The sequence below is a fragment of the Homalodisca vitripennis genome, chromosome 6 (assembly GCF_021130785.1).
Source record: "Homalodisca vitripennis isolate AUS2020 chromosome 6, UT_GWSS_2.1, whole genome shotgun sequence".
In the NCBI taxonomy this organism is placed as follows: Eukaryota; Metazoa; Arthropoda; class Insecta; order Hemiptera; family Cicadellidae; genus Homalodisca; species Homalodisca vitripennis.
Window position 1 is genome coordinate 121,370,971 of NC_060212.1, and position 12,936 is coordinate 121,383,906.

The following is a 12,936-nucleotide window of genomic DNA, read 5'->3' on the forward strand; positions in this document are numbered from 1 at the left end:
GAGTCATTATTGAAATAATAAAATTAAAACGTAAACTCAATATAATACCATTAAAAAAAATTAAATTGGAACGCTTTTGTTACATAGTTCTTTGACTTAAATCTACTTAAAAAATTATATAGAAATAAACAATTATTTAAGTAAATTTTTAACAGAAAGTTTCTTTTTCTGAATTTATATTAGTGTTCTCCTAGTTGGACCAATTTTCACTAATTTTATAAAATACAGTATTTAAATGTACAAAATAAATTATTAGTTAAAATATAATATTTTAAGTTTAAAATAAATAAACTGATATAAAAAATATTTTTGTTTATAATTTACATTGCATTCAATATTGAAAAAATTTAATACAACTGAATATGGACATTCAGCGTTATAAGCAGTAAAAAACTGAAATATGAGAATGGTTATTCATTTAACTCAACCAAACGATGTATATGTACTTTATCGGACTACAAACATTTTGTGAAACAATAAAAATGTGTCTTGTGCTCCATTAGCATAGTTTAGATTCTGTGCAATATACTTTACTTATTTTTTATATGATTTTTCGCTCTAAATTACATTTACTTTTTTTAATGTTGATTTTTTTCAACACTGATAGTTTAGGAGAAAGTAACATAATTATAGAATTAAAACTATTATCAACGCTTTATATTCAGTGATCGTCAAACTATTTATTTTTCGTCAGTAGGAATATTATATGTTTTAGCTTTAAATTTATTTATTTTGTTTTATTACAAAGCTAATGGTATGTAATTTATTGAAGCTAGGAATGAAATAAATGTGCTATGAAAAGCACAAGGTTTCAAAATGTTATTGTCAGTTGCTTATTTTATAACCCTTGTCTGCCTACCAAGTTAATTTGTCATTATAAAATAACAGTTTCATTTTAACCTTCAGTTTTATTTGAACCGTCAAGTTTTAACAAGTAATCAATTGTTATTTATTTTAGGAAAAGTAACTACATTGATTATGTAAAGCTGCTATAGCTTATCAACAATGTATTCTTAAACACAGGCTTTTTTAAATGAAATGAGTGGAGATTGATTATACATAGTATGAATTATGCATAACCATCAGAGCATACATTACAGTCACAAGGCAAGCTATGTGCAACTTGAATATTTTAAATTACTCCCAATTTGCATAGCATACATTACTTCCACAAAGCAAGCTTTGTACTACTCAATTATTATACATTACTCCCACTATACAAACTGTGCACAATATGCATTTCATACACTTCTCCTACAAGGCAAGCTTTGTCCTACTCAAGTATTATACATTACTCGCACTATACAAACTGTGCACAATATGCATTGCATACATTATGCCCACAAGGCAAACTTTGTACTAAAGTATTATACACTACTCGCACTATAAAAAACTGTGCACAATATGCATTGCATACATTACGCCCACAAGGCAAACTTTGTACTGCTCAATTATTATACATTACTCACACTATACAAACTGTGCACAATATGCATTTTCATACATTACGCCCACAAGGCAAACTTTGTACTGCTCAATTATTATACATTACTCACACTATACAAACTGTGCACAATATGCATTTCATACATTACGCCCACAAGGCAAACTTTGTACTGCTCAATTATTATACATTACTCGCACTATACAAACTGTGCACAATATGCATTTCATACATTACGCCCACAAGGCAAACTTTGTACTGCTCAATTATTATACATTACTCCCTCTATACAAACTGTGTACAATTTTCATAGCATACATTACGCCCACAAGGCAAACTTTGTCCTACTCAATTATTATACATTACTCCCTCTATACAAACAGTGTACAATTTCCATAGCATACATTACGCCCACAAGGCAAACTTTGTCCTACTCAATTATTATACATTACTCCCTCTATACAAACTGTGCACAATTTCCATAGCATACATTACGCCCACAAGGCAAACTTTGTCCCACTCAATTATTATACATTACTCCCTCTATACAAACTGTGAAAAATTTCCATAGCATACATTACGCCCACAAGGCAAACTTTGTCCTACTCAATTATTATACATTACTCCCTCTATACAAACTGTGTACAATTTCCATAGCATACATTACGCCCACAAGGCAAACTTTGTCCTACTCAATTATTATACATTACTCCCTCTATACAAACTGTGTACAATTTCCATAGCATACATTACGCCCACAAGGCAAACTTTGTCCTACTCAATTATTATACATTACTCCCTCTATACAAACTGTGTACAATTTCCATAGCATACATTACGCCCACAAGGCAAACTTTGTCCTACTCAATTATTATACATTACTCCCTCTATACAAACTGTGTACAATTTCCATAGCATACATTACGCCCACAAGGCAAACTTTGTCCTACTCAATTATTATACATTACTCGCACTATACAAACTGTGCACAATATGCATTTCATACATTATGCCCACAAGGCAAACTTTGTCCCACTCAATTATTATACATTACTCCCTCTATACAAACTGTGAACAATTTCCATAGCATACATTACGCCCACAAGGCAAACTTTGTCCTACTCAATTATTATACATTACTCCCTCTATACAAACTGTGTACAATTTCCATAGCATACATTACGCCCACAAGGCAAACTTTGTCCTACTCAATTATTATACATTACTCCCTCTATACAAACTGTGTACAATTTCCATAGCATACATTACGCCCACAAGGCAAACTTTGTCCTACTCAATTATTATACATTACTCCCTCTATACAAACTGTGTACAATTTCCATAGCATACATTACGCCCACAAGGCAAACTTTGTACTACTCAATTATTATACATTACTCCCTCTATACAAACTGTGTACAATTTCCATAGCATACATTAACGCCCACAAGGCAAACTTTGTCCTACTCAATTATTATACATTACTCCCTCTATACAAACTGTGTACAATTTCCATAGCATACATTACGCCCACAAGGCAAACTTTGTCCTACTCAATTATTATACATTACTCCCTCTATACAAACTGTGAACAATTTCCATAGCATACATTACGCCCACAAAGCAAGCTTTGTTCTACTCAAGCACAAAAGTAAGTAAGTTTCTCTTACTTCCACTATACAAACTTTTTACTATTTGCATTGCATACATTACTCCCACAAGGCAAACTTTGTTCTACTCAAGTACAGTATAATCCAGTTATAGCGTAGCCCCCACTTGCAGCGTCCCGCCGACGTTATAAGCGGGAAACGTTATACCCGAAAGTTCGGAAAAAACGGGTAACGGTGCTCAGGCTTGCCAGGCTCTCCTCCGAGGTTACTGGACAGGGAGCATCCTCGCTGTCGGCGTCATCGTCGCTCTCTGTGTTCTCCACTTTCCATGCCGTCGACAGGCTGGTGTGCGGCGGCGATATTGTCTAGACCTAGACTCAGCTCCTCGCAAACCTCCAGATCATTTTACACCTCCAGCACACCTCCATTCCTGACGAAGGCGTCGAAAGATGGAGTCTCACCGTCGTCGCCGACAGCGCTGAGCATGCTGCAGACGTCTTGCCACCTTGAATTAAGAGACGTCTTGCCCCCCCCTCCGCGTCACGCTCCCCCACGCTCCTTCTCCGATCGCAACCCTTTTCGCTGCGAGATCCTGGCGGCGCGACGGTACGTCATGTCAAAAGTGACGTTTCTCTCACTGAACTGGATAAAAAATGCTCTCTCAGGACAACTGAAAACGTTATAAGCAGTCGAAATGCAGCCGAAACCGTACCTTAAACGCGGATAAACGTAATAAGCGGGAAACTTTATATGCGGCGAAACGGGGTCTGATTTTTACCGGGGTGGCGCTATTCCAACTTTATAAGCGGGCGACGCTATAACCGGCTTATACTGTATTATACATTACTCCCACCAAGAACGTAGCCAGGAAAATCTTTGGGGGGGGGGTCTATACAAATGATATTTTCCCGTAGTGGACAGATAGTAAAGTTCTTTACCCGTTTCTTTGTTGGGAACGTTCTTTCAGCAGTACATTCGGTAATACTGAATTATTTGAATAATAATAATCATTTACCAAAAAAGAAATTTACAATTTGTCAGAGATTCGGACCTCTTGAAGTCTCTCTGGCTATGTCCTTGACTAGCACTAGACAAGTCGTGTACAATGGGTTACGAAAGTTGGGCATGAAAAGATAGTAAGGGTTTTATTCACTTGTTGTGGTTATGTGTTAACAAATCTGGACAGACATCAGGATTCTAAAATATGTATAAGATACATGGTTAAGGATGCACCTACACACTAATAAAATAAACAAAAACCACACAGTGTAAATTAACAGATGGAAGTTGTAAGTAAAAAAAGTTAACGTGAATGTTAGGTTAGTCACAGGCCACCTTCCTCTTAGTGCAGTATCAGGAATATGGAGCTGTCACAGACTTTACTCTGGAATCTGGAGTCATGTTTATCAAAAATAGTTTTGATTTTTCAATCAATATATACAAGGATTGCGTGTAAAGTAATAAGACTGGGTTTGGTAAAAAAAGCTTTATAGACAGGTACAGTTGAGTCTTCAAAGTAATCAATCCACAGCTGTCAATGTGATTCCCACTCCGAAAAGAACTAGAATATTTATGATTTGTTACTTTTTTCTTATGTATTCAAAAAGTCCAGTCACTTGCTACTGCTACAAGATCTCACAAAAGAGGAGCTCATTGTTTTTATTCACCACTTATCAATTTTACACAAACTTGCCTTATGTTAAAATTTTAATAAACAATTTTGTGAACTATTACTAGCTTTTAAGTAATTAATCTTAGACATGTACAATAGTCCGAGTACAGGAGAGTCTTTACTTTGGCCACATTTTTTGTCCAAACCACTGGTTGAGAAGTGTCCAGATTGCTTTCACTAAACCACTGGAAAACGGAATCTTAACAGGGCTTTAACCCCTTAACGTTTTTTACGTACCTAAAGTTGTTATTTGTTGAGTTTTTGCTGTGTTTTTCAGAGCCAGAGTTTGTAGAGTTTAAATATATACACCTTTTTATGCAAAATTGTAATTTTTAGTGCCTTTTCAAATGTTTGTATTTTTTTATATATCATCCACTACGTCATTTTCATTATCCGTGCCCATGTCATCATCACGCAAAGCCAATTGTCCATTTATGCTTCAGATATTTCCACAGTAAACACAAGAAAAAAACCATAAAATACTCCATGGTGGGTGACATGGAACAATGACACACGGTAGCTGCCTGCAATAATCTACTACAGTAGACTCATCAAGGTGCAAACTGACAGAAAACTAAAGAAATAGTGATGTTTAGTAGAAAACTCCAGAACTGCCGATGTCATAGAATTGCTCCTTGCGCAATATTACGGCAGACAACAGAATAAAATGGGAACAATATAACAACACGTAATATTACATTAATTACACACTTTTACGCAGTCACTATGAATGTAATATTACGTCAAAAACAGTGAAAGCAAGCATCTTAGAAACAGTGTTGTCCAGGTGAAAACATAATATAATCACATAACATTTTTCCATTAAACACTCCATTTTTGACTGAAAGATATCCGTACTATTTAAAATTAATCAGATTTGAAGAGATGATAGTGAATGGCAATAAACACTGATTGAAGTTGTAAATTGTTATTATGGCAGGGACAACAATGTTCTTTAATTTGTATCAATGTTAATTGCCAGAATATCTTACCTTAAAATACGGTTTTAGCATTCTCAAAAATTAATATTTTTACAAAACCTAAGTAGTTTTTTGTGAAAAGGAGTTGAAAAATGATATTGTGTTGGAGGAACGTGTTACTTAACTGGTAAATTGGTCAGATAGAGACTGGCCAGTGGAGGTTCTATGGTGTAAGGGTGCCACAATTCATTTGTATTGAGGATCTGATCAATAGGAAACCCTAGGTAAAGCTAAATACAGATATGTTCAATCATGCAATTATGAACAAAATATGTACTGGTAAGTAATGTGTGCTATTTTTTTAATACTGAAATTTATGAAACTACTATATATAATTTACGAAAGTAACAAGAGATTGGAGTAAAGTTTTATTCATTTGTAGATAAAATTTACTTCACACACTGGTTGCAAATAAAACTTTAGACCTGATTAATAACACAAATAATATTTAAAAACAGCCGAGATTGAAATAGTTCGGATTTAATTTTTTTGTTCACTAACTCTAACCCCAAAATTATTAGTTACTTCTGCATTTGTCATTATTTTGTTGATTTTAATGTTAATAATAAATAAAATAACCCTTCACTGTGTTTTAACATTTTCTTTTGTATGTTAAAATGTTTTGTTGGTAAATTGCAACTAGATGCACCATGTCAGTAAAATTATGTTGTTGCAAAAATGCATTAGAGGTTAGTTGTATTCTTTCCTTCCTTGATATCTGTAGAGTTTGAAATATTGTACTATAACCTTTTTGTGTTGTATTATACAAGTTCATTTAAATAACATAGTTTAATAATTGTTTTTGTATGCATTCAACAAAAACCTGGTCTAACTTTTACAGTGATATTGGAATGTCTGGGAGAAAAGAAACATCTTGGAATAGTCCTCATTTGTGAAAGATCAACAAATACTTTTTTGTGTTAACGAGAAAATGTTAGCTAGTGCACTTTGTTTACTTCATTTTGGTAATTCCCGGTGAGCAAATCTTGTAACAATATTTGTCTGCAATGTCTGGCCAGTAAGTGTTGTGATTTAACATATTTTAGGAATAGAGCAAGATGGGACTGTGCAGTTTGACACTGTCATAGAACTTTCTGTACCGGTACTTTGTCATCCACTTTACCCCCTGATGTTTACCTAAACTGCATTGTTTTATACTACCTTTGTAACAAAATTATCCTCTTTGACTTAGCACAGCCCAAAGTGCTCTTGGTAGGTTTTCATTCATTACATAACTCTTTGTCAATTTTCAATTACTAGGATCTATCAATACAATTTATGTCGTCAAAACCATCACCAACTAAAAAGGTTTTCATCCAAAATTAATATAATCCTTTCAATGTTTAGAGTAGCAAAATTTGCATCTCATTGCGATCAAATAATGTCTGTAAAATGATTACAAAATATATTATCTTAAAATTGTTTCAGTTTGAAAATTATTAACTTTATTATCATAGAGCACAAGTGAATTTTATAATTTAAGTGACACTGGACATTGAATAAGTGCCCATGTAGCATTTATGCAATTCAAATATTTTCATGCAACCTGTGACGATTTAAATTGTACAATCTTTGTTTTTTATTGTAAAAACAATCAGTTTGTATCATATAATTAACTTATACAAAGTTATAAATGTATGATACTACTAGTAAATATTTGCAAAATCTGAGACTGCTGTGTCAAATGGTTTCTGAAAAAATGGCATATAAATAATTTTTGAGGATTGGTGTTTTGCAACAGTTTTTTTTATTACTTACAACAGTTATTAGAATTATTACTATTTCTAAGAGGATAATAGTCAATATTCTCATACTTCTTTCTTCATTAAAAGAAAAGAATCATACTGTATTCTTCTTATAAACCTTTTAAATGTTATAATAATGTATTATTATATTTACTGCAATACATACACCTTTTTACAAGCTAAGTACTGTCACACATATAAACCTATTTTTTTAAAGCTACATACATTTACAAAAATGGTTTCCATATGGCTCATTTTCATAGTATGTATGTGGTTCCCATTTTGGCTATGTTCAAAACCTTTTATTTATCTCATCTTACTCCAAACATTCATTACTAATTAAAAAATAATAATTTACTGACACAAATCTTACAGAATAATTTTATATAGTGTCACAAGTTGTTGTTTGGTTAGAATTGATATATTTTTGTGAATTTTTGAAAACATGACCTGCCGTTCCAGACAGTTTTTAACCACATGTCTTAGGGAATATATATATTTCAGAAAAACTAATGTTATTAGAACATTTTCAGCTAAACTGAATTGAGAAATTTAAAAAAAATATCATATGTTGATTTTATGCAAAAGACTTATTAAAGCAGTTGTGCAATACAAGTTCAGTCCATTGATTCACTAGGTACCATTAAAAGTTAGAACCTATTGAAATATCAATGGATACTAAAACAAATATCAAGAACCATTGCACAGATGTTTGTTATCACTGACCTCACTGCACTGGCCTTGTAAGTTCAAAAGTTCAGTAGTAACTGCTGAAACATACGCAACCAAATGCCAAGAAATCTACCAACTCATTTGTATTACTCCATGTGCATATTCTAAGAAAGATTTTTCTTTTCTTATTTCAGGACTCCAAGACACAGCTATTTAAATTTAACGTATCTCAATATTCAGGGCCATACTAAGATTTTGTTGGCCCCGCCACTGCACCCCCGTCACACAGTTTAATTTCCCTTCCCACACTCTTATCAAATTTACATCTTAAAATTTATCAATAATAGTAGAATTCAGTAATAAGACTTATTAGATTGAGCTATGTCGGCCGTCAACACGGTTTGAGAGGTTAAAACAGGTGTGTGGTGGGGTCCTGCATTGACCTCCTGAGGATCCGTGCCACGGAAGAATTGACTGGAAAAACAATGTCCAATGTACAAAATAAAAGAATAATAGTATGCTTTTTAAATCACCCACCACTAATAACAAACTTTAAAGAAAGAATTTCAATTTAGTCATTAGTTTTGTAAAGTAGTTCTAAAAATGGAATATCTTCCAACAACATTCAAACATCTCTATATTAAAATCTGTAGGAATCTAGTGAAAGGGCTTTATTGTATTGCTGTGGATTCGTTGGTTACAACTAGTGACATTATAATATTCTAAAAATAGTCTCACAGGGATGTTATCCTTGAGTGAAATTTTGCTTACCCATTTTAAATTATTAAAATTACCACATTTAAATATTATATTTGCTTGAAGTAGATAAGAATTTTGTATGCTATATTAAAACATGTACACTTACTCCACTGGTCAGCAATTTTATAAAAAGAAAGAAAACTAGATGTAACCCCTTCAATAACGTAATGCAGTTTGTAGTACACAACAAATAATAAATTGCTTTTTGTTTATTGAAGGAATTAGGTCTCAAATAAAATGTCTTCATCGAAAGGGAGAAATTCATACAAGTTTGACTAACCCCATACTGTTTTTATTAGACAGGGTTATTCACGAAGATATGCAGAAACATTGGGAGCTCATTCTACATGTAAAAATAATGTAAAAAGTTTATATAAACATGGGTCGGGAAATGCTTTGTTAGTGAGTTACAGCTAGCGGAATATATTCACCCAGACTTTAGCTCACCATGTAAAACGAGGTCTTCCTGAAATTCTAGTAAGAGGCGAATTATCGTTTCTTCTGGTTTTTAAACAATAAATATTTTAATGAAATCTGTCAATGCATAAGCGAGCACGTACACTTTAAAGATATGCTTGCACAAGCCAGGAGCAACAAACAACTGATAACTCTCAACTCTGACATGTTTGGCACTCCTGGTTTGTGTAAGCGTATCTTTAAAGTGTTCGTGCTCGCTTATGCATTGACGGATTTTGTTAGAAAAAGTACCGTTGGAATTATTATAACAATTTAAAAGTTGTTATCTTGTAAAATTGTTCAAAATTATGTAGAACAGTTGATGCCTATGAAAAGACAAAACGTTTGTTGCTCCCAGCTTGTGCAAGTGTACCTTTAAAGTGGTTTTGTTCGCTTATGCACTGACGGATATCTTTTAACAAGTAGCATTGGAATTGTAATGACATTGATCAAATAGTTGGTTTCTGGTACATCTTTTGCAACTGTAGGTTTTTTTTTGTCATTTCTCTTTAAACATTTTCAATAAACGCCATATTTTTTATATTAAAGAAAATAAAACAATTATTTTTTTTATTTTCCTCTTATATATTCAAACCTAAGTGCCAAATTTGGTTTCCTTAGTCTAAATACTTCTAGATGTATTAATGTTTTAATTAAAAATACAAAATAGTGGCCAGCGGCTAAATGACACATTTTTTTATCTATATTTATAGGACATTTTTTTGCTTGAAATGAAGGATACTATCACAGACGTTTCTGACACCCTTTTGTGAACACCCTGTATACTACTTTAGAAGATTTTGGCCAATTGAATTTGGAAGAAGCTTATAACTCATTCATGAGAGACTTTCATGTTAAAAGTAAACAAAGAGATTTTACAATAATGACTGCAAGTTATTTTTTATTAATTAAATGAGTATGAATGAATTAACTCTTTACAAGCTCTTTTTTATTCTGAATGGACACTGCATTACAAAAAACAGCAGATCCACTTCGTATTCAGGACCACTTTCTAAAACTTTAAAAAAACCTTTTTGGTAATTTTACAAGCCTAGAATGTAAGGCGGCATAATTGATTTTTATTTTGGTTATTTTTTATATATTTGTTGTCACAGCCTTTTTATATATTTGTTGTCACAGCCTTTTCATATAACTTTCCTCAAGATAGGAAAATATAAAAAGAGTTGATTACCATGATTTTGTGCAATCATATCCAAGGAACAACAGCTGAAAATAAGAATTTTTATTATTACATTATTTATATGATTTAAGGGTATAGCATGTTTACACTTAAATGTTACTACACCAAGTTTTTTAACATAGTTAATGACTATGACTGTCTTTAGTCATCTTTCATACTGTAAAAAGTACATATCTTTTTCTTCAACCATTATGTGAGGGTTTGATTTATACACCCACAATTCACGTTTTGATTTGAAAAGACAATTATTTTACTGTCTTTAGGGAAGGTATCTTGAAGGACTGTAAATAAAAAAATTAAAATCAGTTCAACCAAAATTGATTACACCACATCGCCTATATTGTATACTTTTAGCACTCAGATAGGTTTTCAAATAGCAATATAACTTGCTTAAATTATTTTACAATGAAATGGAAATTATTCAATAAGATTTTATGGACATGTCTTCTTCAGAGCATAAATAAATTTCGATTGCCCATTTACTGTTTCGAAAAAAAAAAAAAGATTTTGTGGGTATCACCTTACATCAAAGTAGGTAGCCTATAATTTAGCGTTTTGGGGTTTCCTTAAAAAAAGAAATTTTGAGGACAACTAAAATTTTTAACTGAATTCCCATTTAACTAACTAATTTTAAAGAAGTTTAAGAAATGACAGAAAGATGAAAACGGGTTTTCTACAACATAACCTCTCTAATCTCTGACATAACCAAAATGAGAAGAAATTTACAAATTTGAAATTTTTGAAGAAAGATAAAACTTTCAAAATGTAAACCTCACTCTCATTTCACAAAACTTAAAATATAAAAAACGAGAAAGCTAGACACTGCTATCTCTTGCTCAGTTGAGTTTTGGTTAAAGTAACGGCCAATCAAAGATGATATTAAATCTGTCTACACAATATAAACTGGCACTAACACAAGGGATCTTCTAAATTTACAACATGGTGTAAAGTAAGAGAAAGGTCCATACTTTATTTACATCCTTTATGGTAGTATTAATGAATGCGATGTTTATTACTCATTGCGCGTGAACTTATGGGTTAACTAGTTCAGTCGTTGATAACATAAAACTCGGTTAGTCTAGTGTTACCATGAAGAGATGTAAACATCTGTTGTAACTGCGCCACTTCATCGTTCTTCATCATTGAATTTTTTTCTCAAGCACTGTAATTCAAGTTTTTAAGTTTCTTATCACCACCCCAGAAGTGTTTTCCACACTATCGGTAATTCCTTGCAAAAAGCGCACGACCTGGGTTTTCTTGCAATCGATAAAGTTCCACTAAGGAAGAAATCGATCGTCAACCACGATAAAATTTTGTTGGAGGTCCAAATGGAGGGAATCAAAAGGGTAAAAAAATGAAATAATTTGTTTTCAGGTCATATTGTTTAGTTTGACACACTTAAAAGGGTTAGATACGTAAATAAATGTTAAATTAGCGCCAGATAACCGTATACAGACCCACTTCCAGTCTCTTTATCTAGTTTTCTGACTAGATAAAAAATCACAAAAAAATTAGTAAAAAACTTCAAAAAATACAATGTGAAAAATATCTTTACTGTTCAATTTCGACCTCTAATAAAACTAGTGTGGTTAAATTAGCCTACATTTTAAGACAAATTCCTCTATCGATTTCAAGAAACGCCATATCGTGTGCACATACATCGCAAATTTACTTTTTTACTATAACGTTTTTGTGGTGGAACTACTCAAAAGAAATTCCCTGCTAACATTGGTAAAAAGTTACCCACATATGCTACTATGTAATTTCACAAACAAATCTAGCACCAAAAGAAATAGACGTAGTTTTGACAAACAGAGTGTACGTGGTTGTAACCGCAAGTGCGTTTGTTACTTTTATTGTGAAAAGTGCGGTTGTCCGTGCCTCGGAAATATATTGCTGACTTGTTTTTATGTCTTATCTGTTGCACATGCTTTTTGCCAGAAATGTTTTGAAATAGTTTGTATCATATGAACTCGTTACGTAATATGCACCATTGCAACACATTAGAGCTGTTATAAAAGAACACGTTTTGATTATGTGTTACAAAAAAGTGATTGTAAAGTTTCGATACTTTTGCTGCTATCCTTTACAGTTGTCAAACTCAGTAGTATAAGATCAAACAAGCAACCAAGTTGCAAATAAAAAAACACGCGGGTAATCAACTAAACATAATATCACAGACATTTTACGGAATGTAGACAACTCTAATTGAAATTCAACGCAAAGAAAGGGGAATTGCATCTCCACCAACGGCATCTCAGTCAGGTATGCCGCACAAGGATTATTTGCTATTGGTTGATCGAGTTGGCCGGTAGTTCGAGCCATCCGTGATCTGCACACGAATTTCTGGTGTATACTAGGAAGTGATTTCTTCAATATTTACTTGGCAGATGATCT